Here is a 14,996-nt window from a genome sequence, read left to right as displayed (position 1 = left end):
TGATTTTGTTTTCCTCTCTATCTTCCTTGTCTCTCTATCATAAAATGACCCTATTTGAGTGTACAGCTCACAAAAAAGAAAATTATGTGTAAAATTAAAATAACATCACAGGGAAATTTGAAACTTGTAAGGACCCCGAAAAGTGGGATCACTACATACTTACTCCCTTTTTTTCCTGGAATGTCAATGTAAGTAGGTCAGGATTTCTGACATTCCTTTTTCTCTTTGACCTATCATTTTGATAAAGTTGGACCCAGGCAAACCAATTCCTTCATCAGTAATTTACTCCCAGGGTTGGCGCCTTCTCAATCTGTTTTCTTTGGAAAGGAAGACATTTCGCTTCCTCCCTATCCAATCTCCTCTAAAAGTTTATATGGGAAAGAACAAGAACAGCAGAGAGAAGTACGATCTATTAAATTCAAAAGAAGCTCAGACTGCTCACCTTCACATTCATGTCTTTGCTCTTCACGCAGAAAATATGGAAGATTATTCTGAGCGTGGCATCTGGGCATCTGAACCCAAGCTCTTTCCTTGGTTGGAGTTGTTTTGGTCTCCACTGATCTTTCAGCAAGGCTAGATCAGAACCGTTTGTTCACTCAGCAAACTTTCATTATCACCTGTAAAATGCCAAGCACCACGGCTGGTAAGTCCTTGCACGTATCGTTTCAGTATCCCCCCTTCACAATTTGAACACATTTTCTTGACATACTGCAATATCTAAATCACATTTTAGAATATTTCTTTTTGAGGAATTTCCTGTAGCCCTCACAGTATATTTATTTACTGTTTGGCCTCAGTGTAAGATTGTGTCTGTTTCTTACCATTTTTCTTCCCAAATAGTTTCCTGAAAGCTGATACAGCATCGAGCCTGTGGACCTTGGCCCTGGCCTGACTCTTAGGAGCTACAGGCCTGACATTTCACAAACTAAGGCTATATCATTCTTTGGCGCTGGACCATCAATCAGTTGGGCAGAGGTCAGGATTATCTAATAAAGACCCAGACAATTCAGGCTTCTAAGAAGAACGTAGAGATGAAGTTGTATCACATAATGGCATGTGGCTTAGATTTGTCCCTCATAGGAAACAATTAGAAACAGGAAATCTATCTAGACTCTAGATCCCTGAATGACTCTTTGCTGTTTTAATTATTTATAGTCTGTAAAATCAAACTTAATATTTATAGCTAAGTTATTGTCAGTCCTAACCAAGTGACCATTCCACTGAAAACCTTAATAAAACATCAAGCTAAAAAGGAAAAAATGAATTGGCCATTTGTTTCACACGCTATGCCTTAAACATCTCACAAAATTTTTACTTGGCAGTGTATCAGAACCAGAAATTATTCACCGTAGAGAAGTTTTTATATCTGCAGAAGAAAAATAAACTATTAGCATGTTTATGAGAATAACAAAACAAGATGCATTATGAGCATTTTGTATTTCTGAAAATATTGTAAATAATATTGCTTTATTTATTCACTTATTCATTTTATTTGAAAGGCCAAGTGACAGAGAGGGAGAGAGTAGGAGAAACTAAAGGGAGAGGAAGAGAGAGAGAGATCCTCTGACTTCTGCATTATTTTCCAAATGCCTGCAACAGCTAGTGTTGGCTCATACCAAAGTTAGGGGTCAGGTACTCCATCCTGGTTTCCCACATGGACAGCAGGAACCTAAGAACATGGGCCATTGTCTGTTCTCTCAAAGGATCATTAGTAGGCAAATGTAACTGACGTAGAGGAAGAACTTGATCCCAGGCCTTCTAATATGGGATGAAGGTTCCCAAGTGGCTTAACATGTTGAAATATCTGTCCAGTAATTTTTTAAACATTTATTTATTTTTATTTGAAAGACAGATTTACAGAGTGAGAAACAGAGCTTCCATCTACTGGTTCACTGCCCAGTGGCTGGAGTTGGATGAGTTCAAAGCCAGGAGCCTGGAGCTTCTCTTGTGTCTCCCATGTGTGTACCCAAGGACCTAGACCATCCTCCGCTTTCCCAAGCACATTATCAGGGACCTAATGGGAGGTAGAACAGCCAGGACTCAAACTGGTATCCTTATTGGCTGCCAATACCACAGATGGAAGCTAAACCTATTATGCTGTGGCACCAGCCTAAGTATTGTTTATTATTATTATTATTCCTAAATTTCAAGTTCAGAAGGATGATAGGTTTTACATATTGAACTTACATCTGGCAGCATTACTCTGCTAAATTGTTAACTTTTTTTTGGTGAGTGTGTCATTGCTTAGGATATTCTGTAGGCTTCCATTTTGCCTGAAAATACAAAGTTTTAGTTTTCCTTTCCAATCTGTGTACCTCCTCCTCCTCTACCTTGCTCTATTGTAGGAGATATTCAGTGTAATGCAAAAACAGATACCTTTGTATTATATTCAATTTTAGGGTAAAAGCATTCAGTTTTCTGTTTAGTATGATGTTAGCTCTAAAAGTTTTACTGATGTTCCTTACCACATTGAAAGAATTGTCTACTACACATATTTTGCTGAGAATATGTTTGTTTAAGTCACTATTTGAAGTTTCTTTTAGATAAATTTATTTCAAAGATGTGTTGAGGGCAAGAAAAGAGACAGACATCTATTCCATCTGCTGAGTCATTCCCCTGTTATTTGAAGTTTCAACAATCATTTTAGCATAATTTAAAAATTTCCCTGAAGACTATATGATCATATTTTAATTTTCATTTAAAGATTTATCAGTGAATTTCTTTCTAATTAGTAGAAGTTACAATCTCAGCAATAGACAGAATCAGAGGGGGATGGTGCTGTGACCTATTTAACAAAGCCACCTGTAAAAATAGCAGCCCACATGGGTGCCACTTGGAGTCCCAGCTATTCCATTTCCAATCCAGCTCCTTACTACTGTGCCTGGGAAAGCAGGGGGAGGTGGCTGAATGCTTGGGCCCCTCAACCGTGTGGGAGACCAGGAATAAGCTCCTGACTCCTGACTTTGGACTAGCCTACCTTTCCAGTTTTGTGGCCATTTGGGGAGTGAGTCAGCGCATGGAAGACCTCTCTCTTTTTCTCTGTCTCCATCTTTGTAACTCTTTCAAATAAATTAATTCTTAAAATTTTTTTTAAAGATTTATTTATTTTTATTACAAAGTCAGATATGCAGAGAGGAGGAGAGACAGAGAGGAAGATCTTCCATCCGATGATTCACTTCCCAAGTGACCACAATAGCTGATGCTGTGCCGATCCAAAGCCAAGACCAGGAACTTCTTCCAGGTCTCCCACGCGGGTGCAGGGTCCCAAGGCATTGGGCCGTCCTCAACTGCTTTCCCAGGCCACAAGCAGGGAGATGGATGGGAAGTGGAGCTGCCGGGATTGGAACTGGCGCCCATATGGGATCCTGGCGCTTTCAAGGTGAGGACTTTATTTCTTTTTTAAAGGATTTATTTATTTCATTACAAAGTCAGATATACAGAGAGGAGGAGAGACAGAGAGGAAGATCTTCTGTCCAATGATTTACTCCCCAAGTGAGCCGCAACGGCCCGTACGCGCCAATCCGAAGGCGGGAACCTGGAACTTCCTCTGGTTCTCCCATGAGGGTGCAGTGTCCCAAAGTTTTGGGCCATCCTCGACTGCTTTCCCAGGCCACAAGCAGGGAGATGGATGGGAAGTGGAGCTGTCGGGATTAGAACCAGCGCCCACATGGGATCCCGGGGCATTCAAGGCAAGGACTTTAGCCACTAGGCCACGCCACCAGGCCCAAAGGTGAGGACTTAAGCTGCTAGGCCACGGCGCTGGGCCCAAAATTTTTTAAAATTAATGCAATCAGCTGATTTGAACTTGGGAAATATTTTCTCTTTAAAACCAGCTCTGCAGATTGTTATTTTATTCTGATAATTGGGGCAGTTAAAATTGGAAATAATTAAGCTGCAATTACTACAAAGGTTGTGGGGGGGGCGGTTCCTCTGTCTGTGTGTGTGTGTGTGTGTGTGTGTGTGAGAGAGAGAGAGAGAGAGAGAGAGAGAGAGAGAGAGAGAAAGAGAGAGACCCTTGCGTTCCAGGCTGCTGGTGATGCTTGGGTGGTTGAGATAGTTGCCTGTGCCACTTTCCTTTGAAGGAGAGTAGGCCCGTCTGCTGAGCAGGGAGCATGGACCACTGTATTTATTATTGGGTAGCATCACAAATCACATGTTTCAAGGTATCTGGACTGTAGTAAAGTCGGTTTTGATGCAGGCTAACAAAATTAAAAGAAAACCATTGAGAACAGAATTCTGCCTTCTCTACAAATCACAAAGCTGATACCCAAATCCCATTGTCTTTTTGTTTTTTTCTTTTATCCTAGGTGCATGTTGTACCCTTTTGTGAAAATACACAAAGATACTATCTCAACTTCTAGACAGTGTCAGGAAATCCTTTTACTTTAAAAAAAAGAGAGAAGAACCCCACCTCATTTACTATTATTTGGAAAAATCCCTGGGTTTGTGTGATAAACACTGACATAGTTTGCACTTGTCTGGCAAGTGGCCAGGTTGCTCCTCTGTGAACTCTAAGATAATAGACCTTCATTGTTCTGTTTGTTGTCACTGCAGATTGCTGTCAGACTGGCCCTTCCCAGGCATGGGGGCCTCTGCCATTTATCAGAAGTCTGGCTTCGAAACTCATTCCAGTTGTCTAAAGGAACAATTCATTTATTTATTAAACATACTTTCCTAGAAATTTCCAATGTTGACCAATGATTGGTAAACTTCCACTATTTGTAAGTTTTAGAACTCTGTAGAGTCACATTATTTTAGAAAAAAAAAAAAAGCTATTTTGCTGTAGCTATCTTTTTGATTCTTTGATTTGAGTCCTTTTCAGTTTCATTGAAAATAAGTATTTTCTGTTACTCAAAGGATTATTTTTCTTTACCTCAAGGAATTCATTCATGTTTAGAAAAACACCTTTCTTGCAGACATAGTTAGGGACTGTGCCATATAACGTGATAGCATTTTAAAGCCAAAAACGACCTGGTTTCATTCAGAAATTAACTTGCATACAATTCCAGTGCCAACTTTGTTTTTATACAGGCTTTCATTGTGTGTTTTGATGTTTCTCTAACTAATTTCTACACCACACAGGTGTATAGATATTCCAAGTTTCTTTTATCAAAATATTTTTTTGTATTTTAATTACAAAATCTGGCAGTTCTGAACTGAAGACTATTTTCTCTTTCTCTTAAACCCATTGAACTGCATTTTCACAAATCTCCAAATGTGAGCTAATGAAATAAAGACAATATCAGCTCAACTTTTATCATATATAAATTTATGAGTATGTTTGCTTTTGGTTCGGGTAATTGAGTGTATCGCAGACAAGGTTGTAAAGACCATTGACAACAGGAAGTCAAAGCCCTAAAGCGGGTCCTGCGAAGTGGCCTAGCAGCTAAAGTCTTCGCCTTGAGTGCCCCGGGATCCCGCTTCCCATCCAGCTCCCTGCTTGTGGCCTGGGAAAGCAGTCGAAGATGGCCCAAAGCCTTGGGACCCTGCACCACCCACGTGGGATACCTGGAAAGAAGTTCCTGGATCTTGGCTTCGGTTCAGCACAGTACCGGCCATTGCGGTCACTTGGGGAGTGAATCAGCGGATGGAAGATCTTCCTGTCTGTATATCTGACTTTGTAATAAAAATAAACTTAAAAAAAAAAGACGTAAAGCAGTCATTCTGTTACTAAATTTACCTTGGAGAGCTATTTTGAAAAGTAAGCAGCAGGTAGGGCTAGCATTGTGAAAGCTTTTGCCTGCAATGCCTACATTCCAAATAGGCTATTCCACTTCCTACCCAGCTCCTTGCTAATGTGCCTGGAAAGCAAGGAAAGGGGGTGGCCCAGGTGCTTGGGCCCCTGCACCCGTGTGGGAGACCCAGAAGAAACTCCTGGGTCCTGTTTTCGGGCTGACATACTCCTGGCTTTTGCGGAGAGGCCTTTGAGGAATAAACCAGTGAATGGAAGACCTGTTCTTTATCCCTCTCTATAACTCCTTTCAAATAAATAATTTTTTTAAAGTAAGCAACAGAAACAAAGGTCAACAGAGAAAGCAAAATTGTAAAGCATGTATTTGTCACAGAAAATCATAATGAATTTTTGTGTCAGATTTTATTTGTGTAGATTCTGCAGGTGACATTAACAAAGATCATTTATAAAATCTTAAAGAAATGAAATATATGTATATATGTACATGTATATATATATACTTTTTTAATAAGAAAAGAGTTTTTAAAATTTCCTTGATTTATTGGCAATTTGCAAGATCATAAAAATCTCCACCCGCTTTGTGTCCCTAAAGCCAGCCAGGTGGCCCGTGGCTTCTGAGCATCCTAAAAAGAGCACTCCTCATCTGTGGCTTTGGCCTCTGCAGCACCAGACATCCTGCTCCCTGGGAAGGAAATGACAAGGCAGGAACCAGCGCAAGGATCAGACAAGAAGGCTTGGTTTCAAGGTCATTTTAATCATTCAAGCAGTTGTAGGTGTTGGTGTTGAACTCAGCCATCGCCCCTGGATGGACGCCCACAGACTGGCCATCCGGTGGTCAGGTTCTGCTTGCTTTACAATAAGGCAAAGGAGAATGCTTGTATCAGGGAGGGAGTGTTAAGATAAGATGACAGGATTTCCCTTATGGGAGAGGACAAATGTTTTCTTTAAGATAATAAACATTCCACAATTCCTTAGAGGCAATCCTTTATTTGTTTCTCCTGCCCTGACAATGAGAAGTCCAACAACCTCTTTCACCCCAATGCCAAAACTGCTGTGCAAGTATAGACTTCAGGGAAAAGAGCAAAGATAAGGTAGGAATCCATCGGGGAGCAAGGTATCGGCCTGCCCCATGCCACTGCCTCCTTTTCCTCCCAACCTCACATTCTCCACCGTATCTGTCAGGGGCCAATTCCATTATTTATCCTGATGTAGGTGTGGGAAATAAGTCAATTTTCCTGTAAGTTCAACTGGGACTAAGTTGGAATTTTAAAAAAGGAAGGAAAAGAAAGCAAAGATGAGAGAATAGAAATGGATAGGTTTATAAAGCCCAGATTCTTCTTTTTTTTTTTGGAATCACAGTCTCACCACAATCTTGTTCTCTCCTGGTTGGATTGGCAGTCTGTCCAGCTCCAGTTATTTTTACTGGCTCCCACACTGTCTGGGCTGATGGGGTGGAGTCCAATTTCTACTTCCATATTACTTTGCAACAAAGAATCTGTGCTGCAAACTCAGAAGAATTTTTGATTCCTTCTGGAACAGTCTTCAGTGTCCGTTCCCTGACACTTGCCCTTACCTAGCTCTTTGGTGCTGGCTCAGAGGCATCATTGACTGTCCTTATCACAGAACTACCACAGTTTTAGTTCTCTGAGTTTCTTAAAAAAAGAAAAAGCCAAGAAAATCAACTAGTTTTCTCTCTGCACTGTGGGGGATTCTGCTGCAGTCTTCCGGCAGCAGGCTTCAGCTCTGATGACTGGCTTGGTAGTTTGGGCTCCTGGGAAACGCTACTTTTGCTTTAATCCCTGTCTTCTCTACTTGCTCAGTTTACCTAATGAAAATCCTGAAATAGCTTGTTGAGGTTGCGTCTACTAAGTGGTGGTTATGGCACAGTTTCTTTTTCTTCTCTCTCTTTTTTTAAGAGCTATTTATTTTGATTTGAAAGGCAGAGTTACAGAGAGACAAAAGGAAACAGCAAGAGAGATAAAGGGAGAGAGAGAGATTTCATTCTTTGGTTCATTCCCCAATTGGCCCCAAAGGTTGGGGCTAGGCCAGTTGAAAACCAGCAACTAGGAGCTTCTGAATCTCTCATGTGGGGGCATGGGTCAAAACCCTTGGCTCATTTTCTCATTTTCCACTGCATTTGCTGCTGTACCCTCTTCATTTACTCTAAGCCATCATCTGGGCTAGTCTCATGTAGCTCAGTTGCCCCTGGCCCCAGACTTGTCTCCCGCAAAGGACCAGCAGTAGCCACCTTCTCTTTTTCTCTTTGCCAACATACATCTTGTGCTGGACAATCCAATTTCCTGTTTGATGACATTTTCCAGTTTCAGCACAGCTGGATAAGTAGATGATAGAAGCATATAGAGTCCAATTTCCTAACAAGTCAATTGCCATTTCCACCAACTTATAACAGAGTTGCTAAGACAACTTGTCATTCAGGGATCTTCCCTCGTCATGAGTAACTTTTAATGAATTGTATTAATTGTACCAATCAAGTTCCAATAAAAACACGAAGAATTTGCAGTGGCTGATACACATTCATACACACAGAACTGGTGTCTTTCTTATTACCACAGCCACTATAAAGAAGTAAAGAGGGCCCAGTGTGGTAGCCCAGCGGCTAAATCCTCACCTTGAACATGCCACGATCCCATATGGGCTCCGGTTCTAATCCTGAAAGCCCTGCTTCCCTTCCAGCTCCCTGCTTATGGCCTGGGAAAGCGGTGGAGGACGGCCCAAAGCCTGGGGACCCTGCACCTGCGTGGGAGACTCAGAAGAAGTTTCTGGCTCCTGGCTTCGGATTGGCTCAGCTCTGGCCGTTGCAGTCGCTTGGGGAGTGAATCATCAGACACAAGATCTTCCTCTCTGCCTCTCCTCCTTTCTGTATATCTGCCTTTCCAATAAAAATAAATAAATATTGTTAAAAGTGTGTTTTGTTCATTTACCCTTAGCTTTCCCTTCTCTCCCTTTTTATATCTACCATGCTTTGTTTTCCAGAGTCTCAGCATAGAACTATGGGTTGAAAAAGTTATCACAATTTCCTGGTCCCCCAAAAGATCTATTTTTTCCGCTTTTAAAAATATTTATTGTTTATTTATTTGAAAGTCAATGTTGCACACACAGAGAAAGGGAGAGCCAGGGAGAGAGAGCAAGAGCAAGAGAGACGGATGGAGATCTTCCATCTGCTGGTTCAATCCTCAGACCGTCACAACAGCTGGAGCTAAACCAATCCAAAGCCAACAGCTGGAAGCCAAGAGCTCCTTCCTGGTCGCCCACATACTCACGAGGGGTCCAAGAACATTAGCGTGTTCTGCTGTTTTTCTAGGGATGAATATTAGCAGTGAGCTGGGTCCAAAGTGGAATATCAGACCCTCAAACGTGTGCCCATATAGGATGCAGTATTGCAGGTTGCACAACACTGGCCCCTTTTCTCCTTCTCAAACCACTTCACTCAGCATCACTTCAAGGAATAGTATTAGATCAACTTAAAAACATTTATTTTTTCCTCTTCCCCCCATTTTTTTTTTTTGGAGTTCCTCTTCCTTTTTCCTTCTCCCTTCTTCCTACTTTCTGTTGCCATCAAGTATCACATTTACTGTGTTGCTTTAAAGTCTTATTTTTTGCACAACCTGAGGATTGGGGGATGAGGAGAAAGAAACAGATCTTCTGTCAGCTGGTTCACTCCTCAAATGCCTGCACCTGCCAGGGCTGGGTCAGGTCAAAGCCAGAAGACAGGAGCTCCATCTAGGTCTCCCACACAGGTGTTAGGAACTCAAGTTCTTGGACCTTCACCTGCTGCTTTCTGGGCACGTTAAAAGGAAGAGTGGCAACAGAGGTGGGATTTAATCCCAAGGAACTTAATGCGGGACACTCAAATGGTGGTTTAACATCCTTTGTATCTGCCCCCAGCTGTATTTTTATAAATACCATTCATAAATTAAGGAATTTTCCTTCAAGTCTTAGTTTGTTGGAGGTTTTACCTTGCAAGGACTTTACGTTTAGCAGATTGCCTTATCTGTGTCCATTGAAATGATGAAACCAATTTGCCCTTTTCTATTAATAAGGGATATTACATTAATTGGCTCTTAAATGCAAAAGCAGTTTTACATCTTTGGGATAAGACTTAATTGGTCATAATGCATAGTCATCTTGTATACTGCTGTACTCTATTTGGTGAGATTCTATTGAGACTTTCCTACCTGTGTTCATGAGAAATATTTATAGATGGATATTTAGTGGAAGAATAATGCAGAAAATCAGCATTATGTATAAGATTATTAGGGAAGGGCCCGGCGGCGTGGCCTAGCAGCTAAAGTCCTCGCTTTGAACGCGCCTTAAGCTGGGATCCCATATGGGCGCCGGTTCTAATCCCAGCAGCTCCACTTCCCATCCAGTTCCCTGCTTGTGGCCTGGGAAAGCAGTCGAGGACGGCCCAATGCCTTGGGACCCTGCACCCGCGTGGGAGACCGGAAGAGGTTCCTGGTTCCCGGCTTCAGACCGGCGCAGCACCGGCTGTTGCGGCTCACTTGGAGAGTGAATCATCGGACGGAAGATCTTCCTCTCTGTCTCTCTTCCTCTCTGTATATCTGACTGTAATAAAATAAATAAATCTTTAAAAAAAAAGATTATTGGGGAAAATATTTCCTCCTCCTGTATTTTCTGAAGGTTGCTATAAGAATAGTATTATTTCTACTGTAATGTTTGATAGAACTTACGACTGAAGCCTTCAAGGTCTGAAATTTTCTTTGTGAAAAGTTTTTAACCAAAAATTCAATTTCTTTACTGATACATTTTCAAATTTACCATCTCTTTTTGAGTCAGTTTTGTCAATAGGAAGTTCTTTTTTAGGATTGATTTTTTTATTTATTTGAAAGGCAGAGTCACAGAAATGGGAAGAGAAACAAAGAGATCTTTCATCCAGTGGCTCACTACCCAGATGGCCATGATGGCCAGTGCTGGGCCAGACTGAAGCCAGGAGCCAAGAGCTTCATTGGGATCTCTTGTGTATGTACAGGAGCCCAAACTCTTAGGCCATCATCTTCTGCTGCTTTCCTAGACACATTACCAGAGAGCTGCATTGGAAGCGGAGCAACTGGAATTCAAACTCAAAAGCTGCTGGCTTTTTAGGCCGCATCTTAACCCATTGTACCACAATCCTAGCACCTGTTTCCTTCCTTATTCTCAATTTCTCTGTGCTCTAATCATTATTTTTTCTTTGTTTCTGTATTGTGGGTCTGATTCACTGTTTTATTTTTAACTTCTTTTCTTTCCCATTTGAAGATAATTTATTGCTCAATAAATCCACAAAGATCAAAGTTTATAGCTTGCTTAGTCCAGACTGAATGGCCAGGGGGGAGAACATGTGCTGGTGGCAACATCTGTTCACAGGTACTCAGAAAACAGATCCTCCAGACTCCAGCTGCTGGGGGACACCTGCTCATGCAACTTGGTCAAGCCACTGGGAAAGGTACAGAGGCCTTTGGGAGAATTTCTTCTTCTCTATTTTCTTTTGATGTTTTCCTCATATAAAAAACGAAACTTTCAACTCATTTCTGAAATGTAATTGGGTCAACGAATTTATTTTGCTGTGCTTTTCCTTTACACAAAACTTCAGATTCAAATCGATACTTCTCTGATTACATTTTTCTTTTCTTAGCTTTGCGCAGTGGCAGTATCATAGCCAATGAGGTTTATCTGAGGCATGATTATTGCTAATTGAAAACATTTTTCTTTTCTTTTTAAAATTTTACTTATTTGAAAGTCAGAGTTAGAGGGAGAAGGAGACACAGAGAAAGGGAGGTCTTCCATCCACCAGTTTACTCCCCAAATGGCCACAATGGCCAGGTCAAAGCCAAAAATCAGGAGTTTCTGTAAGATCTCTCAAGTAAACACTTGGGCCATGCTTTGCTGCTTTTTCAGGCCATTTGCAGGAGGAGAATCAGAAGTGGAGCAGCTGGGAATTGAACCAGGATCCATATGGGGTGCCAGCACTGCAGGCAGGGGCTTTTACGCACTTCAGCCACACTTCTGCCTCTTGCATTTTATTCTCTGCTCTGAGTACCTGAAGTTGCTGTTAGTCTTTGCTCTACTTTGCTATAGAGTTGAACAAGTTTGTAGCATTAATATTCTTCACAAGTCTGGTTTCTGCTTCCTCTGCACGCTATTCAACAAGCTCAATTAAACCACCAACTGTTGTCTTAAACGGGTCAATTTTGTCCACAAAGTTCCTACACTCATCTTTGAGCACAGCAGTCTGTTGGGTAACCTCTGGGTCCAACACTCATAGCTTGTTCGGCTCATCAAAGTGTAGTCCTGCGTCCCCCAGGTTGTCCTTGGTCATAGGGGCCCACCTGGAGTGGCTGCACACTGCGGCTCAGGCTCATGTTGATGGGCAACTCATCTCTCAGGGTGGGAGAGGGTGTGCAGCAGACAGGTGCCTGGCATTTTCCAATTTCTAAACATCTGCGTTATTGATTCTGAATTTTTCTTCCTTTTAAATATATACAAAATAGAGCTATAGATTTCCCTCTAAGCCTGCCTTGGCTTCATCTCACAATCTTTGATTCATGTTTTCGTTTTTAAAAATTCATTTCTAATCTTGCTATGATTTTTTTAAAAGACTTGTTTATTTTTATTACCAAGTCAGATATACAGAGAGAAGATATACAGAGAGGAAAATCCTCTGTCCGATGATTCACTCCCTAAGTAGCTGTAATGGCTGGAGCTGAGCCCAGCTGAAGCCAGGAGCCAGAAGCTTTTTTCAGGTCTCCCATGCGGGTGGAGGGTCCCAATGCTTTGGGCCGTCCTCGACTGCTTTCCCAGGCAGGCAGTTAATTGGGAAGTAAAGCAGCTGGGACACGAACCGGTGCCCATATGGGATCCTGGTGCATGCAAGGCGAGGATTTAGGCACTAGGCCATTGTGCCGGTCCCATGATTTTCTTTTGACTCACTGTTATTTGAAAGTGTGTTGTTCAAAACACAAGATCAATAGATGCAAAGGTAAACATGTATATATATATATATATCCATTTAGAGGAACTGTATAATGGAAACAAATATACCACAAAGTAAAGATATAGTGCAGTATACATCTCTATTCCTGAATAAAAGATGGATTCCTAAACTGTTAGCTGTATCTTGACTGTTCATAGAATGCTAGATTTTCTACCCCTGTCTATACCTACAATGTCATATACACCTAAATAGAAGAAGATTTGTGACTGTAATTGTAGGTCTATACTATCGTTACAATATAAAGGAAAAAATAGAGGAAAGGATAATTGGGAAGGGTGGAAGAAGAAATCCCTGAGCTAAGGAACTGTATCATAAAAAAATAAAAATTAAAAGAAAAATCACACACACACAAAGAATATAAAAGGAAAAAAAAGCATGTTGTTCAGTTTCTAAGTATTAGGAGATTATTTGAAATTCTTTCTGTTACTGATTTTACTTTAATTCTATTGTGGTTAAATGACATACTTTGTAGGATTTCAATCATTTACATTCATTGATGCTTGTCTTAGCATATAATCTCTACTAAAGAGTGTTCCAGGCACGTTGCCAAATAGCAGGCATGCTGTTCTTCAGGAGTTGAGCGTTCTTGCTCTGTCACAAAGGCCAAATTGGTTGGTGGTTCCGTTCATGTTTTCTGTGTCCTCATTACTTCTTTTTGTCTAGTTCTATTTACTGTGAGACAGATGCCCAACATTTCATTTACTTCTACTAAGTGTTGCTTTTAAGTGAGACAGTTTTTACTTTATATATGCAAGGAGTATTTTCAGGTATATATCCATTCCTAATTATAAATTCGTCCTGATATGTTCACCCTAAAATACTGTGAAATGTTGTCTCTAGAAACACTTTTCTTTAAAAAAAAAAAAAAAAGGATTTGTTGCTTGATTTGAAAGGTAGAGTTACAAAAAGTGAGACAGGGATGTGAGGGGGTGTTTTCCATCTGTTGGTTTGTTCCCCAAATGGGCACAAATCCTGGGGTTAGGCCAGGCCAAAGCAGGAGGCTGGAGCTCTGCTTGGTTTCCCATGTGGGTACAGGGGCACCAACACCTGGGCCATATTTTGTTGCTTCCCCAGGTACAATAGCAGGGAGCTGGATCACAAGTGGAGCATCTGGGACTTGAACCTGCTAAATTATATGTGATTCCACAGTCTTCTATATTGAATATATTCGCAACTTTGAATCTAAAATGTCATAAAGATGCATGCATTTAGAAAAAAAATTTTGTCCATTTTTCAAATTTATTTAATTTGTTTTTTTAAAAAGATTTTTTTAAATTGGAAAGTCAGATATAAAGAGAGGAGGAGCGACAGGTGATTCACTTCCCAAGTGACCACAAATGGCCGGTGCTGTGCCAATCTGGAGCCAGAAGCCAGGAACTTCCTCCAGGTCTCCTCCACGGGTGCAGGGTCCCAAGGCTTTGAGCTGTCCTCGACAGCTTTCCCAAACCACAAGCAGGGAGCTGGATGGGAAGTGGAGCTGCCGGGATTAGAACCAGCGCCCATAAGGGATCCTGGGGCGTGCAAGGTAAGGACTTTAACCACTATGCTATGATGCCAGGCCCCATTTTTTTTTTTCTTTCAAGATTTTCTCTTGGTGTAGATGTGAGATTTTGTTGCTATTTATGCCAGTTTATTCTTTTGCTCTGTAGATCTATGAATTTCATCAAATTTGAGAAGATTTGGCCCATTGTTTCTTCAATGTTTTTGTCTTTCTGCTCTTTCTGGGACTCTTATTACATAGTTAATGTTATTTCTTAGGCATTCAAGGTTTTTTTTTTCAGACTAAGCATTTTCTATTCTGTTTGAAATTCACTGATACATCCTTCTGCCTTCTCAAATCGGCTTTTGAGTTTGTCTAGTGATTTAAAAAGAATTTATTTGTTCATTTTGGAAGTCAGAGAGGGAGAGACAGAGACATAACTCAAAATGGCCATCATGGCCATGGGTCTCTCACAGAGGGAGCAAGCGCCCAACCACTTGTGCCATCTTTCTCTGTTTTCCTAGGTCATTACCAGGTACCTGGATTGAAAATGAAACAGCAGGCCTGGCGCAGTAGCCTAGCAGCTAAGGTCTTTGCCTTGAACGTACCAGCCGGGATCCCCTATAGGCACCAGTTCTAATCCCAGCAGCCCTGCTTCACATCCAGCTCCCTGCTTGTGGCCTGGAAGGCAGTCAAGGACAGTCCAAAGCCTAGGGCCCCTGCACCCGCCTGGGAGACCTGGAGGAAGTTCCTGGCTCCTGGCTCTGGATTGGCTCAGTACTGGCTGTTGCGCTCACTTGGGGAGTGAATCA

General features: G+C 41.5%; 2 pseudogenes; one reads left to right on the top strand and one right to left on the bottom strand.

The window, feature by feature from the left end:
- Positions 1–11,235: 11,235 nt before the first annotated feature.
- LOC101533815 (intraflagellar transport protein 20 homolog) lies at positions 11,236–12,029 on the bottom strand (annotated as a pseudogene).
- On the top strand, positions 11,344–11,450 carry LOC118759538 (U4 spliceosomal RNA; annotated as a pseudogene).
- Positions 12,030–14,996: the final 2,967 nt, after the last annotated feature.

The sequence above is a fragment of the Ochotona princeps genome, chromosome 4, assembly GCF_030435755.1.
Source record: "Ochotona princeps isolate mOchPri1 chromosome 4, mOchPri1.hap1, whole genome shotgun sequence".
In the NCBI taxonomy this organism is placed as follows: Eukaryota; Metazoa; Chordata; class Mammalia; order Lagomorpha; family Ochotonidae; genus Ochotona; species Ochotona princeps.
The sequence above is the reverse complement of the archived record's forward strand: the minus strand, read 5'-3'. Positions and strand labels throughout refer to the sequence as shown.